The sequence below is a fragment of the Lissotriton vulgaris genome, chromosome 2_1 (genome assembly GCF_964263255.1).
Source record: "Lissotriton vulgaris chromosome 2_1, aLisVul1.2, whole genome shotgun sequence".
NCBI classification, from domain to species: Eukaryota; Metazoa; Chordata; class Amphibia; order Caudata; family Salamandridae; genus Lissotriton; species Lissotriton vulgaris.
The window spans coordinates 1,766,454,872-1,766,476,056 of NC_141687.1; the positions used below are offsets into that span (position 1 = coordinate 1,766,454,872).

The 21,185-nt window shown below is 43.8% G+C and overlaps 1 protein-coding gene across 1 annotated transcript in view; it reads left to right on the top strand.

Moving 5' to 3' along the window:
- LRP5 (LDL receptor related protein 5) overlaps nucleotides 1-21,185 on the top strand; it is a 367,294-nt gene that overhangs the window by 97,513 nt on the left and 248,596 nt on the right. The gene's annotated exons all lie outside the window — the stretch shown is intronic.

Consider the following 21,185-nt stretch of genomic DNA (forward strand, 5'->3'; position numbering starts at 1 on the left):
ATTTGTTCATCTGTGTCTGCGCACTGGGTTTGGTGTGGAAGCGTCGCACGAACTTTCCGGTTGGAATCTATATATATATATATATATATATATATATATATATATATATATATATATATATATATATATATATAGCAGTATGACTGTGTGTGTGTGTGTATATATTGTATTGTAATTGCATTTATATTGCACTTACAACCCCTGACGCGGCGTCTAAGTGCTTTTTCGGCGAGTAGCACGCCACTCCGGAACCCATAAAGGATTAGTTGTGAATTAGTATAGTGAAATATGAAAGTGATTTGAGTGATGGATATGTTAGTCAGTTATTTGGATTGAGAAGGATAGTGGGGGGATAGAAGAGGGAAAAAGGTTTGCATTTATATAGTGCTTGCTACCCTTGATAGGGTTTTGAAGCACTTTTTCGGCGAGTAGAAGATTACTTCGGAACCCATAAAGGATTAGTGGTGAATTAGTAGAATTAGTATAGTGAAATATGAAATTCATTTGAGTGGTGGACATACATGTTAGTCTGTTATTTGGATTGAAAAGGATTGTGGAGGGATGGAAGCGAGAAGGATTTAGAATGTTTCATTTTTTTGGGGGCGGTCATAGCAGTAGTAGGAGGCTTGGGATGAGTAAAAATGGGAGATGGAGGGGGATGAGTAAAAGGGAGGTGAAGGGAGAAGAGTCAGAGGGAGGGTTTAGAAAGGCTTGTTTTGGGGGATTTGAATAGTAAGAAGAGGTGCATGAGGTGGTGGAGTAGAGAAGAGTCTTGAAAGGGTTATTTTAGGGATCACGATAGTGGTGTGGGGTTTTGGATAAATGAGAGAGTAGAAGTAGAGGATATATTGATAGAGGTATAGGGTGAGAAATAGGGTAGTGCATTGGAAAGAGTAGTATAAAGTGGTTTGAGATGAGTCAGAGAATTGAAGTAGAGTATATATTGAGAGCGTTATAGGGTGAAAAATTGGGTACTGCACTGTATATGCTGAATTAAAAGAAAAGTAATAAATAAATAAAAGTAATACATATATAAGATTCAAAAGAAATAAATATATAGATCTATGTACATGGATGGTATATAGATGCATAAAGGTAGGTATTTTATGTAGCTTAAAGATGAATTAAATAAACTCTGGCTTTCAAGTGTTGTACTTTAAATTAATTGTATTTATATATAATTTGTTGTAGATCAATAGTGAAGCAATTGTAGATAAATAGGATAAAAATATTTACTTATTTATGCAGTCACTTATATACATGGTAAAAACGTAGAATATATAACTATCAGTAATATGCACATTTGTTAAGCATAACTAATGAACTTCTCTCTCTCTCTCTCTCTCTCTCTCTATATATATCTATATATATATATATATATATATATATATATATGAAATGAAATGAATGAAATGAAATTTGATTTATAAAGCGCATGGCTGCCCATGAGCGTCCCAGCGCTAACAAAACAAAGAACCGGAACAAACTGAGGAGGGTACCATTGCTTAGAGGTTCTTAGAGGTTCCACAAGCGAATAGATTAACCGAGAGCATGAATAAAATTGTGAAAAGCTACGCTCAGAGAGCAATTTTAAATAAAGTGTCTTTGAAAATTGCTTTGACAGAAACTTGGTGGGCGCATAGGGTCACACCTAACAATGTGACATGTGTGTCACCATTTGCAGATCTCAGAGGTAGAAAACCTCATTGCAAACTGAATCCAGTTTGGATGGGATCTGATACCTCCTTACATGACCATCTTCCTTCCTCCGAAATGAGTGTAAGGAGAAGGAATTATCAGTATAGACATAAAAATATATATATATAATTATATATATATATATATATAAACAGAATTATTCTACACGTTTATACAGAGCAATACACATATATAGGTACATATCTATAGTTCAAATAAATGCTTATATACTGAGAGATATGTTGTATATTTCTATCTGTTTGCGTATGGTGGTTATGTGGGTAAGAGCCAATTCTTGTGTAGTTTTCTGAAGATAAGGTGGTTATCCATGGATCTTATGTTGTTGGGCTCACACAGGGTGGAGAAGTGTGGCTCACTGGTTAGAGCAGGCAGACCCTGAAGCAGAGGTCAGACCCGGGACCAGGGTTCAATTCCCGACGCGGCAGGGTCTTGAGCTCAAATGTCCATGGACTCGATAATTCTCGCTTCGGTGCCTGACCTAATCATGGGTTCACACTCTGCAACTCTGGGCATTAAGCTTGCTTAATCTCCACAACGGCCCCCCCGCGGCGGGATGCCTGGCTTTCACCTTGGGGATGCTCTGTAGGGGCTATCTCACAGGGAAAAGCCAGGACGGGTTCCCAAGGCAAGTGCGGAGATATCCCTTCGGGGGTCGATTCAGGCGCTATATAAGAAACATAATAATAATAATACAGCAATATATTGATGTGTATATATATATACACGTGAACAAGGGCTTTTTTACTTGAAACGCGTTGTGTTGGGTCGAAATAAAGAAGACTTTGCCTAAAGTGGTGTGGGGTCTATGCCTTTTTCTTCGCTGTACCGCCGTTGGGCGGGATTCGGAAGTGGCTGGAGTAGTCTAGTTCGGAGATATATATATATATATCTATATATATCACATTGACTAGTTTAGGAAAGCTCTTGTTTGATTACATTTTTATCACGTTCCACGTATCTTCTCGATTTGGGCAATGTCCAAGGTAAGCGAGCCAAGTCACCATAGCCCGCTGATATCACAGAGGAAGTTCGATTAGGCTTTGGAAAATGTATGTGTAACTTAAGAGAATAGTAGCATAAAAGCAGTATTTGAAAGCATCTCCTTACAATCACACAATGTGTGCCATCACATCTAACCAAGATTTCCACAGAACCAAAATGTGTCACTGTTCACTAATTGGGAAAGTAGCAGCGGCTAGAGGCGGGGGTTACTACATGAAGGAATCGTGCTTAAAACATCTCTGGAATGCAGTAGAAGTTGCAGCTCTGGTAGCTGGTAAGATTCCACTATTTACAGCACAGGCACTTGAAAAGCTAATTACAACAGTCTTCTGGGCTAAGGAGTGATTTATAACATACACAAAAGTAATTTCCATAGATGGCAATCCCCTCCCCATGCGCTGTGTGTTGGCGTGGAAAAGGATTGTCGTTGGACGTCAAACGCTTCCATCTGTGATAAACCAAAGACTTATTCGTTCAAGACATTGCACAGATGTACCCACTTATGTAAATCCCCATTGTAGGTTTGGCCTATAAACAGCTGTAGCTGTTTCCCGACTTGCTTAATAAAAAATAAATCTTTGTGTGTGTGTATATATGTATGTATGTTTCTCTCTAGCTATATATATATATATATATATATTCCAAATGAAGGTGCTCACAAGCTTGAAGGCGCCACACACAGAGTGAAAATATCCACTTTGTCAGACTGCAAGGCTTATAGCTTCGTTGTTCCATCTTAAATTGCGCCAATCATGCCATACATGTTTTGGGCATCCCTTAGCCCTTGGTCACTGACTTGGCTCGGAGGCGAAATAGGCAGCAAAATGGCATAGCAAGTCCCGCCTCAGTGGGTGTATGTACCAAGTGCATTCTGTTTTTTTGTGTTCACTTGCTGTTTAATGACGATTGGGTGCTGGAATGCTTTCTCCCCAGTTTCAAAATATAACAAGCATTTACAATGCAATGGTCTCCGCATTATTAAACGTAGAGCTATTGGCATTGCTCATGACATTTTTTATTTTTTTTAAAATCATAAATAAATGGCATTGTCATTTACATTGCCAATAGCTTAATCGTTAAATAAATGGCATTGTCATTTACAATGCCAATAGCTTAATTGCTTGCAAATGTATGACCTATTGCATTTACACCCACACAGAGCCACACACATAAAGCCACCCACACACACACACATACAGAGCCACCCACACAGTCATTCACATAGAGCCCCCTACACAGAGCCACCCTCACACAGACAGAGCCACCCACACATAGAGCCACCTACAAAAAAAGCTATCCACACATTGCATTAATGAACCCCAACTACATGTTCGAACAGCATTAACACATGAACACAACAAATATTACCTTAACTGGAGACAATGCCCTTCCCTGATCCATAATATGTTACTATAAACTGGCAGCCAACTGGTTTGTGCTGTAGGGTTTTGGGCCTACTTGTCAAAATACACATTAAAAATTGTTGCCCTTGACCCCAAACCATAAGTCCTGGGCGTCGGGCTATAGGATTTCAAGATCCCTGGTTTACATCTTCACAGCTGATGCAGTCAATTAAAAATGATTAAATCATAAAGTTTATTTTGAACGTTTTGTGACATGGCAGCCACTGTATTTCAAGCGGTTATAACAGATAAAGACAGTCCAACCTAGTTACTAGGGTTACAGATAAGTAACAATTATGTAGGTTGAGCAGGTGCGAGTAACTCAGGCCTTAACTCTTAGTGATGCGACCCGTCGATTTGGAAAAAGGGCCAAGATCAGGGTGTAGGCGCCTCGTCTTTTGGGACTGTTCGTATTCTGGGGATTACTTGAAGCATAGCTGCCAAGAAGCTCTCTGTAACTAGTTTTGGCGCTTGCCCGTTCAGTGTCCAGCTCAGCACCCCAGCCGTGCTGCTTGATTGCCTACTCACACTTCATGCTGCATAAGTTGTGGTTTGATTCTGTTTGAATGTAAACTGTCTGTTCATTTGCATCCAAGCAAGAAGCAACAAAGTACCAACGGTGCTCTTAAAAAGGAGCCATGCACCAATACTCAAATTGTCTCATTGTGCCTAATCACAGCAGAGATATATATATATATATATATATATATATATATATATATATATATATATATATATATATATATATATATATACCAGAAATTTCGGGCAATGTTATGGGTATATCACTATATTAATAAGCGACACATATAACATGGGCATGCCCACGTATAGAAACTTGCATATGCTATGCTTATACCACATCGATTCTAACATGCCTATAACTCCACAAGCATATGCACATAATAGCACACATCCATATGGCACGCCTACCTCACATTTCGCTGCTCCGCGATCCTACCCCCACTCCCCATGGTGCAATCTGACTCCCTGCCCTGATGGACTGCAGATAAGGGCAGGGTCTCAAGGGAGGGGAGACAGGTCTGAGTCCAGAGTTGTGATTTACCCCCTGCAGCCCCAGCCTCTGACGTCACGGAAACCCTACCGTGGCAGAGTCACAAAGCAGCATCCCATCATCAGCGGGACAGCCAATCGGAGAAGAGTTCAGGGGTATGAAAGGGGCTCTGCGGGACCCGTGCCAAGAAATTGCTGGGCCCGAAAGAGAGAGAGGGTGCGAGGGAGGCAGACAGTAGTGAAGGAAGCACTCGAAGATGCAACAGCGCTAACTTGGGAGAGTGCTGTCTAGAGAAGAGACACACCCAGGGGACACATCAACGATAGAGGGCGTGGGGATGAGATAGCCCTGCAGAGGAGGAACGGGACTAAGTGGGAGGGAAACTGCCAGGGGATACAGCAGTGACAGCCAGAGGATTGGAAGGACGTTAACCCAGAGAGTCTCTAGTGTCTAGTGCAGGGTAGACACTGCTCAGAGAGGGCCCTCCTCCGTCAGGAGAGACGACAGTGATAGATTCATCTGGTTCCGAGGCTAGAGTAACCCCCCGAGACAGATCGCCGGGAGGAGCGATCTTTGAGCTGAGAACTGCGACAGAGAAGACATCAAGCTAGGAGGACGTACGTTTGAAAGTGACTGCTCTAAAATAGAGTATCCGATACGCGAGGCACCGGTTCTGAGACAAAGAGGCTGCCTGTGAGGAGTAAAGTTTGTCTGAAGTTCTGCGGAGCAGCGGAGGCGGAGAGGGGGTGCAGAGACCGGGGCACCCCTCCCCCTGCAGGAAGGGAGCACCAAGCGAGCCAGAGGCAGAGAACCAGAGGCAAACAGAGCGCCTGCTTTACTTAGGTGAGTGAGAGGCCAGGGATCTAGGAGAGGCAAGTGAAGCTCCAGAAAGTGAACCCTGTGAGAGGTGATTTTCGGAATCGGGGGCGTGTTTTGGTGAGTGACGGATTACGTCACAGATAGAAAGAACCTGAAAAACACGCCCCCGAATCCGAAAAAGACGGGGCTTAAAGGGAGTGACGCCCCTCTCCTCCAATGGCTGGCCAGCATTTACGAGGCCAGCCATTGGAGAAGAGGGGTGGGTTCCAAGCCCCCTCTAAGAAACAATAAATCTCGGGCTCCACCCACTGCTACGCAGTGCGACGGTCCACGACCTAAAAACCACAGTGGGTAGCCGCATCAATTCCTCCTTTCTTTAGTCAACACTTCAGGGTGTCCCCAGCAAAAACCTATTATGGAAGTTTATAATCTTGTGCCATCACATCTACAGGCCTCTTGGACTGAGGAAGGTGTTCATTGTTGAATTCTTAGATCTCCTCACCATCTCGTCCATCCAACATGCCCACACCACCCTCTTGGGTGACTATAACCGCTCCCATACCAGGCACGCTTAAAAAAAAAAAAGACACATACTCTTTAACCTAATGTAATGGAGGTAACATCTCCACTAATAATCGGGGGAATTTTAATGTCCTATTGGATCCAACACAGGGTATGTCTAACATAAGAAGCCATGATCATTTCCCCGTGTGCTCCAGGCCCTGAAAAATATGTTGCGTGATTTGGCCCTATTATATGTGAGGAGGCATAGAATGGGAGCCAGACAAGGCTTCACTTTCCATAGTAAAAAGCATGGCCATTTCTCCAGGTTATACTACCTCTTTGCGGACAGGGTTATTATAGATGCAATAACAACAATGAGCACTCTTCCTGGTCCTATTTAGGATCATGCTGCGATTAGCATGCCCCAAGTGGGATATGGCAGAATGTCTAGGTCAAGATGGATATTAAAAAGGGCCATCCTTACTGACCCAGAGATTGGCGAGGCACTAAAGCAAGCAAGTGTGGCTTATTTTAACGACCATATAGAGTCCATCTCTTTAGATGTTTTGTGGGATGCTTTTAAGGCATATATTAGAGGGTACTACAAAACCCAGCATACCTTAAAACAAAAGCTGAGAGAGCAAGTTTAAAGAAAATTGAGGATAGAGTGGGATCACTGGAGGCTGACGCCCTTCGGACTGGCTCTTGGTCGGATGCTGCACGGGAGCAGACACAGAGACTCTTGGAAGAGGAAAGGCAGGAATACATGATTAAAATGGACAAAAGTGTAGAGAGCAGTGACAAGCCAGCTGTATGCAGAACTTTGAATATGGGGAGAAGGCAGGTGCATTACTTGCGTGGAAAGGTAGAGCAGACCAATCAAGGAACTTCATCCCACAATTGGTAGTAAATTCTAGGGGTTATGTTTCAGACAAATTGGAAGAAATGCAAGCCTGCCTCGTATCCTTATTCTCTGAATTATATGAGGAGGAGATTTGTCCCAATCAAGATCTCCTCATAGCCTGACTAAGAAAGGTACAATTGCCAAGCTTGACAATGGAGAGTAGGGAGATACTTGAGGCTCTCATAACTAAGGAAGAGACCCGCTTAATCCTAGCTAAGAGTAGGAACAATAAGACTGCAGGCACAAACAACTGCCGAATTAGGTTTATAAATTATTAATAGATGAGTTGGTTTCAGTTCTGGAAAATCAGTTTAACTCAATATATCGGCAGGGTGGATGCGCCCCTAGATCCTGGAAGGAGACTACAATAGCTCTCGTCTTGAAGCCCTCCAAAGATTCTAGCAAGGCAGATTCCTATCAATCAATCTCGCTGCTGAATGCAGATTATAAAATCTTTATGAGCATTTTAGCGGGAAGATTGGCAAAGCTTGCTCCACAACTAATAAAGGCACGGTATCCTTTTTCCAGACACATAATGGCAGCCTATGGAGGCTTGTCTGTCCATTCCTTCCTCGCTATCATTCCAAGGATTTGGTGAAGGGAGGAAAGTTTGTCTATGAGTGAAACTTGACAAATTGTATTAAATGTGTTATTTGTGTTATATCCTTGTCATTTCTAGTTGAAGTACTGGACAGTGTAGCCTTGTAGGTAAAATCTGCATTATTGTCTTTAATTTTCTCTTGACGGTCTATGCAGGACTGCAATGAAGACAGCTTAAGAGATTATTTTTGATTGCTCCGGGGTCCACGCACATGGGTGGGACTATTCACTAGATTATGACTATAACAGAGATACCCCTACTACAGAACTGGAGTTACAGGTAAGAAACTACTCCTTCTTTGCGTCTCCGTCCGGGCAAATATATACACCACCTTAATAGGGAGATCATTGTAGATGGCCCCAAATGCAAGAAGGGCCTTGCTATTCTCTGGTTGACATATGTGCACTCTATCTAAAGCTATTAGTTGGGGGGAATTGTTAGCATCTTCACACTCCCTCATCAAATCTGCTATCTCCTGAGTCGAACGGCTCTATATGAACAAAAGCCAGGTAACCAGGGAACAAGAGGAATTGAAGGAAGCCCTTCTGTGAGATTAAACTATTATCCATACAACAAATCTTCTCAAGCAAAATCTGACTTGGGTCTTCAGCCCCTAGGAAAGATCACTCCTAGCCACATTTCGGTTGGGGACTATGAGATCTTTATTTTGCTTTCCTCTTGGCCAAAACGATATTGGTTCTGTCTTAGTCTACCCATGCAATGAATTCTCTGTGCAATCCTTGGAACATTTTGGTTTTTTTTGTACATTTTATGAACTGTTAAAGTTTTTAAAACCTGTTATTAAATTGTATGTGTTCTATCAAAGGAAGCTCACTTTGTATTTTTAGGTCGAGCCTAGGCAGCACGCACTCTTTGAGACATGCTGTATTCACTATGTGGGCTTTGAACGTGCCCAGCTCTTCTCATTGGTTGTTTTAACTTTACAAATTCCTTTGCTGTTGGTGGTGAATGTTTACATTTGTCCCACCTTTTGGCTGTTTTGTTCCTGCCCCGGAGATTACCTTTGCTACATGGATCCTTTCACTATTGGCCATATGTTTAGTTTCGGCTTACTCTTATTTTTATTTATTTAGCTGTTTTTGCGACTGACTGTTGTGTGATCAGCACGGCATGCCACGCTTTATCTTCAAGTATGGCGACCGCGCCTTTCTTTCGTTCTGCGTGGCTCGTCCACCTCTATTTTTATTAATTTTTAAGAGATGTTTCAATGTATTATCTGCGTTTGCTTTCCAACTTGTGTTTGAGCTCCGCTACATGTTTGGCACTCTCTCTCTGCCTGCCAATTGTTGAGGTGCGCATTCTTACTCCGACATTAGCTCGAATTTGTAAACAGGCTTGCTGTGCCTCTGACTGCTTTCCGTCTGTTAAAAGTATCTGAGTCTTAGTTAACCATGATATTTATTGCTTCTTTTGTGCTTCGTGTTTGTGTGTTATGGAAAAATATTCAAATTTTTAGTTGCTTTTGTGCTCCGCTTTGTATTAGGTACTTTTTCTGGCTGTGGTCTGTTTTCTTTCACTACCGGCGTGATTTTTTCTTGCTTTGTTTCCTGCTTGTGTTCCAAGTATTACAATAAACATGTTGATACTACAATCGCACAAATTCAACCATGCATTTACTCGCACATTGCTACAAACAAGAGCAAAAGCAATCAAGTAACATACATCTTGTCCCTCCTGTAATTAATCGCTATAGGTTTGTTTTATTTGCCTCACCAACTGGTGCATTTAGGGACGGCATTATTTCAATGACATAATTTTTATTCAACGCTTACAGTTCTTTAGATTACAGACTTACCCTATCAAGCCATCAAATGCATTTCCAGTTATCTAAAATAGCATCGAAACACAAACCTTCGGTGTGTCCGGCCATTCACCAGTGCCGCATAAACTAACATTAAATGTTGTAGCACCAAGGATAATGTACTGCATAGCTAAAAACATATAGGACACAAAGGCTAGACCTATTAGCTATACCAATGCTTGTTTACATATGTTATCAAACATTTTGGTCTGTTTTAATGTTGGACGCTTTTTAAAGTTGAATCTCTCCAAGCGTAAATTATTGACTGCTTGATCTGCTGTTTTTAACTGTACCTATACTTTTTAGGTCTCGCCTGTCGATGCGCATGCGCATCGAGCAAGCGAGACTATAGGGGCTCATCCACTCTTTATCTAACTGCAAGGAATCGTGGCGATTCCTTGCAGTGCCCGTGACTTTTAAGGTCAATGCGCATGCGCATTAAGCTTATGCGCATGCGCATTGACCTTAAAAGTCACGGGCGCGTGCACGTCCGTGTTTGTTTACCCTTGCCTACTCTCTCTCTCCCCTCTCCGCCCCCGTTCCGCCCCCTCCCCTTCCCGCCGTGTCGCATTTCTCCTCCCCCTCCCCTCTCTTCCTTCCGTCTAACTTCCTTCCGTGTAACCTCCTCCCCCTCCCCTCTCTTCCTTCCGTCTAACTTTCCTTCCGTGTAACATCGCCGCAACGGTCACATCACTCGTCTTTCCTAACACTAAGGCTAACCCTCCGTCCTCCAAGCCCACCCCCCCCTCCCCCGGTAACACTCCACGCGGTTTGCGTCCCTCGCGCAGCTCACCCGCTCCGCCCCCTCCCCTTCCCGCCGTGTCGCAGCCTACAGCAAGACTGACGCTTTTCTTGCATGGCGTAAGTCCATCCGGTTCTGCTGTTTATGTGTGTCTGATACTTTGATTCAAACAGTTTTAATTGGAATAGGAAATGTAGGAGATTGCATAGAAAGCCATACTGGATTAATTGCACTCACAGGACGTGGGAAATACCGTGATCTTTGCACGTGGTGCTTTATTTGTCTTCGTTCTGTTGCTGCTGGTAGCCCAGCGAGTCAGTGCTCATGGCCCCTGCATGCCCCCGACCAAGAATGCAGTTGAATTGTGACACATGTCTAGGAATGTCCCTTATCTTCGGGACAAGCGAACCATAGATGGTTCTAACCGTTAAAGCTGTATCAAATCTCTCCCTCAAGCTCACTGTCTCGATGCTGCCTTTGCGTTTACTTTCCTCTGATGTGGTGCGTTTGTGTCTGTCTGCAGATATTTGTCATGTGAGTCCAGCAGATCACAGCTCTAGGCTGTGCTTGTTTTCCCAGATGTAGTATGCTTGCTTTGCACAACCTGAATCTGCTTCTCAGTGGTGTTATGTTACTTGAGAATACTATAGCGCTATATTACCATTATTATGATCTTGAAGCGCTGTCTGGCTAGGTACATTCAAGTCCCGCTTTCGATGATTCAGCCACAGGCTCTTATTTCAAGAATACTGCTGCAGTTAATATTTCGCATATATGTTTGACTATTTTACGGCTTGGTGTGTGTGATCAGAGATAGATACCTATTCTGCTGTCGTCCATCTAAAAGACCGAGCACCCCCATCAGCAACGAAACGCTGAAGTTCTCAGCCAACCCTGCCAAGATCTGGAAGTTTTACACAGTTCATGCATCAATACACAGGGGTAGATTAATGGCCTTATGGTGAGAGCCTGTGTGCGACCGGGAGAGGCTGTCTCCCCTCCCCCAACCCACTCCAAGAGCATGACTGTGCTTCTTGTCAAGCAGCTGCCTCGCCATTGACTTGTCTGCTCCGCTGAACGCATGCTTTCCAGGTTAATTACTGCCCCGTCGTTTAAAAAGCAGACATCTCATCTACGAAGGATCATCTTCCTCATTCAATCCAGTCAGTTTCTCTCAGGCCTGGTTTCTTTCACGCCTTTTTTTTTAAGTGGGTTATAATTCGTCAACAATGAAACACCTTGAGTTGTTCATAGATGTGCACACACACGGCTACATATTTGAGGATTTGCGAAAGTTAAACAAATAATTTGATGGCAGCATCAGCACCAAACACACAAAAACGGACATTTTACAGCCTTGATGTTCACTTGGAGATCGTGTGTGTATTTGCATCCTTACCGGCACAGCACTGTCTTTGATGTGGATCTGACCCAGGCTTTATTGAATGAAATTACTGCTTTCATCGCGCAGGAGTCTTGTTTCATGCATCCATTGTCAGTTCCATGGAATGCAGCCTACAGCAAGACTGACGCTTTTCTTGCATTTAAGTCCGTACACCTAGAGATGTTTGTGCGTCCCCAAAAAGTACTGACTTCAAGAACATGGTAAGCATAAACGTGGACTCATAAAGGGTGCTTTCTGTGTGAAGCTGCCCTGCGCCTGCTGTCAGGTCAGATCCCAGGGTCGAGTGTCCGTGTCCAGGGATGCTCCATGCTCGGCACAGTACTTCCAGAGCCTAGGTGATGTGTGGTCGTGTGTCAGGTAACGACGGTGGCTCTAAAAATAGATGTGATAACCGAGAGGGGCAATAGGAGCTCGCAGTGATAACTTTTCAGTGAAAGGTGAAACTAGGTCAGCAGCCCAGTTGCGTAAGCAGCTGCTCTGGATTCCCTGCCCGCATGTGAACTCGTTGTGTAACTCGCATGCTAACAAAGACATCACATGGGCCAGGCTCAGGAAACTGCCGAATTTTAATGACTACTAACTCGCATCTTCTGCTCTGCTTGTCGAGCAGTCGTCATTTCCATAGAATGACTACAGAACAGTACTAAGTATCAGGGCCCAAACTAAAATTGTTATATTTATAGTGGGCTGCGGAAATCATTACATTGCACACTTCTCTCTTGAAAACATGCATGGCCACTGCTTGCTGTGTAAGATCGCTGAATATCACCGACGAGGCCATCTCCACGGATAATGGGAAGACAGGGTGCTTCCTGGGCTAATGATCTGGTGTGAAACAGGCAGGCCCAAGCTGTAAACTCGACTTCTCAAGATCACGGAATGGTGGATCCTGATAACAAACTCTCTCTCCCTGTGCTTCTGTACTTTTGTTTGCACGGATTAATGGGACTTAACAATAGGATGCTCTATGAAATAATGGACGTTTACATGGACAGATTAAACCCCCTATTGATTCAGTATGTGTGCTCACGACCCAACTTCTGCACCGTATGATACTTATTGCATAGTAAGCCGCAGCAGTACATTGTTTTGGATTACTAAAAAGCATTTTGATTTCGTAAACTTTGAACGTTAACTGGTAAGGATGTCTGGTAATTCACTCACCCTCACTCACCCTCACTCACACTCACCCACCCTCACTCACCCTCACCCACCCTCACCCACCCTCACCCACCCTCACTCACCTTCACCTTCACCCTCAACCCCTCACCCTCACTCACCCCCACTCACCCTCAACCCCTCACCCTCCCTCACCCTCAACCCCTCACCCTCAATCCCTCACCCACACTCACCCACACTCACCCACACTCACCCCCACTCACCCTCACTCACACTCACACTCACCCACCCTCACTCACCCTCACCCTCACTCACCCTCAACCCCTCACCCTCACTCACCCTCAACCCCTCACCCTCACCCACCCTCAACCCCTCACCCTCAACCCCTCACTCACCCTCAACCCCTCAGCCTCACCCTCACTCACCCTCAACCCCTCACCCTCACTCACCCTCACTCACCCTCACCCTCAACCCCTCACTCACCCTCACTCACCCTCACCCTCAACCCCTCACTCACCCTCACTCACCCTCAACCCCTCACTCACCCTCAACCCCTCACTCACCCTCAACCCCTCACCCACCCTCAACCCCTCACCCTCACTCACCCTCAACCCCTCACTCACCCTCACTCACCCTCAACCCCTCACTCACCCTCAACCCCTCACCCACCCTCAACCCCTCACCCACCCTCAACCCCTCACCCTCACTCACCCTCACTCACCCTCAACCCCTCACTCACCCTCACTCACCCTCACCCTCAACCCCTCAGCCTCACCCTCACTCACCCTCAACCCCTCACCCTCACTCACCCTCACTCACCCTCAAGCTAAAGATTTACAAAAAAACCCATAAACAATTCTAAAAGCACTAACTCTAATGCTGCGAGACCTATTGCATTTCTAATGCTTGTTTTTACCTTACTTGAATGTTGGCATATGATGTTTGTAATGCTTTTATGATTGATTTTTAATAATCGAATAAAAGCTTTAAATTGAGTGTAAAAGAGAAAAAAACAAGACAATAGGCCTTTCCCATCTATAAACTTAGGATCTGCAACATCATCCCCAGTATCCATCAGGATCGCCCCAATGATGCTGCAGTTTAGGAAAGAGTTAAAGTCTCGCCTCTTTAAAAAACACTACCTCACAATGCATTAACCATCTAAAACTCTGATTCCTTCCCTATTGCTCACCTACTTTAAGCTTGCTTTTGACCATGCACATCTCTCCACTGCCTTTTGGTGAGCTTCATGCTCTAGAGATACTATACACATACATACATACAGAGAATATACATACATACAAACAACCAAATATCCAAGTTAAAATACAATAAATAAATACACATAGGGTACAGTGTATTTGGCCTGCTATTCTGATTGTGTCAAATACTTGAGGATTTTAGAACTATATACATAATGTATTAATTAAATGCAGGCCAAAGTCAGTATTCCATCGTATTTGAAGGCAAAACTGGTCCCACTGGAGTCTGGTTCAGTTGTTACGGAAAGTCATACATTTATCCATGTCGGAGATGTGTATGAGTCTTCAAGGTCCCTAATAGAATGGTGAAAGATCTACTTCAGATTCATAGTGCAATAATTCCAAGCACTAGCGTATATGGGGTGTGCATTATCCATTAATATATATCATTAACAATGAGTGTCAGCCCCTAGCGTAATGTTCTACACTTTCATTTATGAGGAGAGGAAAGGAGTCATTTGGGGAACAGAGGGGTGGGGTGAGAGGGCAGAGTCATTTGGGAGGCATTTTGGACAAATTGACGAAATTATTGGTTATCTGTATGAGTAGATTACCGTGGTTTCGTAGGTAATGCTAGGCATTTAGACTCCAGGTCTTTGGTGAATGAAATTGGGGTCGTTTGATAGTTTGGGATCATGAGGGTTGCAGTGCAGGATCCTTTAGAATATACTGTGCTAGTCATTTACTCACCTGCCACAATCAGTTGGTCCAGATGGGAAACTCAAGAACCCAGAAACTATCCAGCTCCTGCAGAGCGTCCTAGGCTCCATCCTGTGCCTGAGCATCTTCAAACTCTACATTAACCCATTGGAAGAGTACTTGCTAATGTCCTGATGACACATAACATTATTGCCTGAAAAAGTCCAATACTCTCAAGATCACAAAAACTCAAAACCTGCCTCAATCTCATTCAGAATTTGATGTCCATCACCCACCTAACACTTTAACCAGACCTAGACAGAATTCCTCCTGCTCGCCAGTAGTAACAATCTGTCTCAAATTCAAGCCCTTCTCTCAGAAATGGACTTAGACAGGTTAATCCACCGATTGACACCAAGTGCAAAATCATTTGGTTTCACTCTTGACACCAGTCTCTACACTGACCTCTACCAAAGAATGCTTTTACAACAAAACAAAGACCGCATGCAAGCAACTGTCCATCTTAAAGAAAGTGAAGTTCTAGCTCCCAAAATTTGACTTCAGAACAACAGTCATAGCCATAGTTCTCTTGCAACTAGACAGATGCATTACCCTTCTCAGCTCTCTCCCTGGCACCCCTCTGGCTCCTGTAAAAAAAATCCTACATGTGACAGCATGTCTCGTCAAAGGCCAAAAGAAGTTGGACATACCATCACTAATAGACCTAGCCTGTCATACCCTTCAGGCCTGATTTAGCTTCAAAACAGTCTGCCTCACATACAAGGCCATTAGAACACCACCCTTTCATACCCAGCAGAGAAATTAACTAACTCTTGCGAACAGCCCCAAACCAGAAGTCTGAATACCTCCAGACTGGAAACAAAAAACAATGCAAACAAGAAAACCTTGGAAAACAAACCTTCTCCATCTATGCTACCAGGGTCTGGAACAACATCCCCATGAATACCAGAATTATAGCAACCCTTCTGCAATTTAGAAACCAGCGGAAGAATCACCTTTTCAGCAAACACTATATCTCCCGACAGTAGAATTCACCACTTGCAATCGAATTGGAAACATACCTCAGGGCTCCTATACTTCTTTAGGACTCTTGCTTTCTAGCTAGGTTCATACTTTAGAAATATTTATACATACATACGTTTGCTGAATAGTGTTGGCTTGGTGGTAATTTGGTAAAAACAGAATGATGATATTTGAGATGTTGCAGGAGCTGTGTCTTTGGAAAGTGTGATGGGATTTGGTGGTCAATGTGAAGTTATTTTATGTTTCTGATGGTTACATTTACCTGCAGATTCCAAACTTTTAAAAATGATCCTTCCTGCATTCCCCCTGCAATATTTATGCAACACAGCTAGGTGGCACCATGCATCTTAAGCCGAGACGACATCTCAGGACACAGCAACACTGAAGTATACTAGAATCCAACTTGCATGCAAGCATCAGTTTCTGTCATCGACGCAGGCCAACCAAAAACTCTCTCTATCTCTGTCCCTCATTGACAACAATCCTCCGCATTTTGGTAGCAACTAGGTCAAATGTCTTCGCTTTAATGGTTTAGCCTTGTTGTAGGTGCCTCAAGAAAATGTCTTCGTCGGACCTGCATGACCTCTGCATGTGGTGTCTGGGATCATGACGATACAGCCTGCAATTCCTGTGCCTCCATGCATCCAGTGGCATTGGCAAACGTGAGGCTAAGTAGTTTTTGGCTTGGAGCTTAAGGGATACGTCAAAAGATGTCCCTAATCCCTAGGCAAGTATGTTATATGGAAAAAAAACTGCGAAAATCTTTCTGTAAGAAACACAAACACCATCAGAAAGAGCTTCAAGGAACTTTTCCTGCTACTGGGACCATCTGGAGTTGTGATGCCAGACTCTTATTGTTGAATAAGATCTTGATGCTGAATAAGAGACAGGAATTTCCAGCTCCATTATTTAAACACCGCTTCAGTTGAAGGTTTATGGCTGGCTGTGCTTGATCTTTTCAGGATGGCACCTGTGCTGTCATTGCTGCCCTCCAAAGGGGAGCACATTCCTACAGGCACGACAACCTTGGTGGTCCTGATGCCGCACCTCCATGGACATCGGCCTTAGCACCCAAGAGGAAGATGAATCCTGCCAGGTTCCATCCCCCTTTCAGTCAGAGCCTTCTTTGACACTGATGCAGATGCTGCCTATAGAGCGGACTATAATACCTCCTAGAATGGCATTGATGTTTCAAGAAATTATTCATGTGTCAAGAGTAAATGTTAAGGTGAATTTCAACGATGCTCTCTTTACATAGTCTTCCTAGGGCTCAGAGATTTGTCTGCTTGGGAGAGCTGGTTTGTTTCAGACTGGTGTTTTATTTATTTTATTTATTTTGAGAGTTTTATATAGCGCGAACAAGATCTTTGCAGATAACAGAGCGCTTTACACAGGCAGGTGGAAGGGTAGGGGAACAAGGGGGAAAGTAGGTAGGTAGATCATCAAGTTCATGTACATAGCAAAAAACAAATTATTTATAGTACAGGTATGAGGTAGCACGGCCTAGTTGGAGCGTAGGCCATCAAAACGTTGTGAATAATACCGAAATCGATAAAAAACTGATATGAGGCAGCAAGGATCTAAGCACTTTAGACTAATATAAGTCCAGACACACGTACATAGGAATACATAGGCTGTATCATAACAGAATACTGATAATACTGTTCGCAATAAAAATCAAACGAATTGTTCAAGTGTATTTAGCCATAAGGATACTTTTGACTTCTTTCTTAAAAAGAAGGGAGGAAGAGATGAGCCTCGTTTCAGGAGGAAGTGCGTTCCAGATCCTGGGCGCCATTCCAGAGAAGGAGCGTTTGTACGTTTTTTCCTTCCGGAATCTTCGCGGTTTCAACAGAAGATTGTTTTTGCTCCTGGTAGCTCTGGACCCACCGGACATTGTCAACTTATGAGTGAGGTAGCTGGGTGATTTCAGGTGTATAGCCTTGTGCGTCATGCAGGCAATTTTCAACTGAATTCTGGCTTCAAGAGGCAGCCAGTTCAAGGCTTTGAAGTCAGGGGAGATATGTGAATGTTTTTTTGAACCAGTGATGAGTCTTGCAGCCGCATTTAGTGACGCTCTGAGGGGTGCAGTTGTCGTTAGGGGGAGGCCACAAAGGGCCGCGCTGCCGTAGTCTATGCGAGGGATGACTAGAGCTTGTACTGCTGTTTGGAAGTCTTTTGCTGGGAGGAAGGGTTTCAGTTTCCTCAAGGTATTTATCTGGAAGTTCGCCCCTTTAGTAGCCTTGCTGATATGCTGCTGCATGTTGAGGTTGGTGTTGAGTGTTATGCCTAGGGATTTTGCTGAGTCCACGATGGTCGGTTGGACATTGAGTGCTGTTAGGTGCTTAAGCCATGTTTGTGCGGAAGATTTTTTCGTGGGAGGTGAGATTAGGAGGAACTCAGTCTTCATAGCACTGAGTTTGAGGTGGTCGTTGGCCAGCCAAGATTGGGTGCTTCTGATCGTTGAATTCAGACTCAGGATGTCTTTAGGGGATTGTAACTTGAGATATATTTGCGTGTCATCAGCGTACATGTGAAAGTGTACATTGGATGCTTGTAACAGAGTGGTGAGAGGTTCCATAACAAGGTTAAACAAAGTAGGGGATAGGCAGGAGCCTGGCGGAACACCTAACGATACCGGTACTGGGGAAGACATCATGTTTTTGCTCTTGAATTTTTGAGACTTTTTGAGAATTTTTGTTCTTGCATAGCTGAATAATTTTTATGGATTAACTCTAATGCTGTCTTGTATCTGGACTTGCAGAATGCTTGCGGCATGAAGACTTCACCAGAAATGGAAATATCTTACTCCTCTGGTCCAGTTTTCTCATTTATAATTGCAGTACGAAAAGCAACTAAAGCCATGCAGTTGACCTTGCCCTCCGTGAGGGCAACATCTAACATTTTGACTGAGTTCTTGGTTCTCTTCTCCAAACTGGCATAGCCCTTGCTACTATTTACTGAGGTTTTCTTAGGTCCTGTCGTGGCTGCATGGGAAACATTTGGGCCCAGCAGTCCACAGATAGATAACAAAGTGCCAAATATCGCTCTGTTTGATTCTCACTTTTTGTCTTCTCACTCATCCATGGAAAGACAGGTAAGGTAGTCCATGTTTTCTCTTAGAAGAAAAACCTGAATACTTCCCACAGCACCTCCTGACAACATGTTTTCTCTTAGAAGAAAAACCTGAATACTTCCCACAGCACCTCCTGACATAGCTGAAGAAATTTGTATGGACTGAAATGTTTTCTCTTCCGGTAACCTCACCATCAACACTGCTATCTCAGCCTGTCTTGTGAACTGATATTTTGACGTCTTACAGGAATCATAGTCTTAGTCATAGTCATACATTCTTATATTGCGCACAGTTCACCGTAAGGTCTCAAGGCTCAGTGATCAGTGATACTTACAGTAGCACTCTGCTTGCTAGACCACACTAAGCTTTTTCTAGAACTGGTCATTGATGGTTTTAATGTATCCAAAAAGACCTTGAGATTATGCTTTGGTTCTGCAGGCATAGGTCTGTCTATATTCATGGTTGTCACACTGAGCAAACTTCTCATTCCACAGGCTTCCTCGTAAATGCTCAAGAAATGGAAATGCACGTTGATTGCAAACAGCTGTTGACTAAAAAGGAAGATTCCTCCGGCCTGCTCCATAAAATAGGAGGGCTACGACTCACATGCTGGGCCTTGCTTCAGAATGGAAGCTCTACCACCAACACGGCCATGACCAACAGCGTACTGATGCAGCCTTCGCCATTTTCTTATGCCCCCCCATCCATCCCCTTCCGAAGGGCAGAGTGGTTCAGGGGGTCCCATTTTTACACTATTTAAGAGCCTATCATAATGTACCACTACATCATCCAGCTAAATTGCAGAGCTATGTCCTACCTTTCCTGTCCCTCCCTCCTGGGCTGCTCTTCTTCTACCAGGAAGTGCTCTCCAGTACACACCTCCGTTTTGTAGGCAGAGGTCCTTGCCCTGCTGGACAAAAGGACCGTAGAGGTGGTCATCTGGAAGGTAAGGCATGGTATTCTACTAACTTTACTTCTTGGAGCTCACGAAGGATGGAGGTCTTATACCCACTCTGGATCTCCATATTTTAAACGTATTTAGTTGCACAAGTTTGAGATACTGTTCCTGAGCTTAGTCTTTTTGTCCCTGAAAGCAAAAAGGTGATATAGGAGTTTGAGGCCTTCGGACTTACTCCATCGAACAAATTTGTAACTGCAGCCTGCATAGACAGGCTGGTGTCAGGCAGTCACAAGGACTCTAGCTAAAACCCCATATTCTCCATCACCTGCAGTGTTTTAGGATTGGGAAAGATAAGTTGACCATGTTTGCTGTGAGAGCAGGTTCTCTGTGCAGGAGAGAGTGAATTTGGACTGTCAACAGGGCAGCATATCAGATCTTCCATGCCCAGTCCGGGACAATCTGGATCATCTCCACAATACTTGAGATAGAAACAGAATTGACAGAAATATGTACCACAGCCTTTGAAATCAGCTAAGCCAGAATGCATCCCCTATAGAAACATTTGAAGTGAAGTGCATGACACAAAACTGAAGACACTTTCTGTTCTGGACTGTGGTGAAGCGATCCACAGATGGAAAACTCAAATCTGGAGACAATCCCCCTCCATCCCTTTGGCTGCAACTCTAAAGCCTCCAGTGAGAGATGATGTGACAGGATACTACATGTTTGGGGGTCCATCAACAACCTATACACGTTGATGGATTGCCTTTCTTCATAACTAGATGTGAACAATCTATACACACCTTTTATCTTTACCCAAGGGACCCCAGATTAAATATAAATTCATAGTACCCTTAGGTCGTTTTAATTCACCAATTCAGTAACCTCCAAAGCACTCGCCATCGCAGCTTATTTTTCCAAAAGATCTTCACTAAAGAGCCCTCTCAGGAGGCCCATTGGGTATTTCAGTACCGACCCCGCGAGGACCTAAGCCCTATGATGAAGCATGACACCCTCACGGATATGTGAGGGCATTACTTCCTATTGAGGAAGACCCCCCTTTACCACAGATCTAACCACAGTATAGATACCCCTTCATTATTTTTACAGTTGTTCTGTGGAGCAAGGGTTCTTTGCTTTTTATTAGCTCCCTCTCTAGTTGTTTATAATACCTCCACATTGGTCAGCTGATTACGCTTTCATCTTCC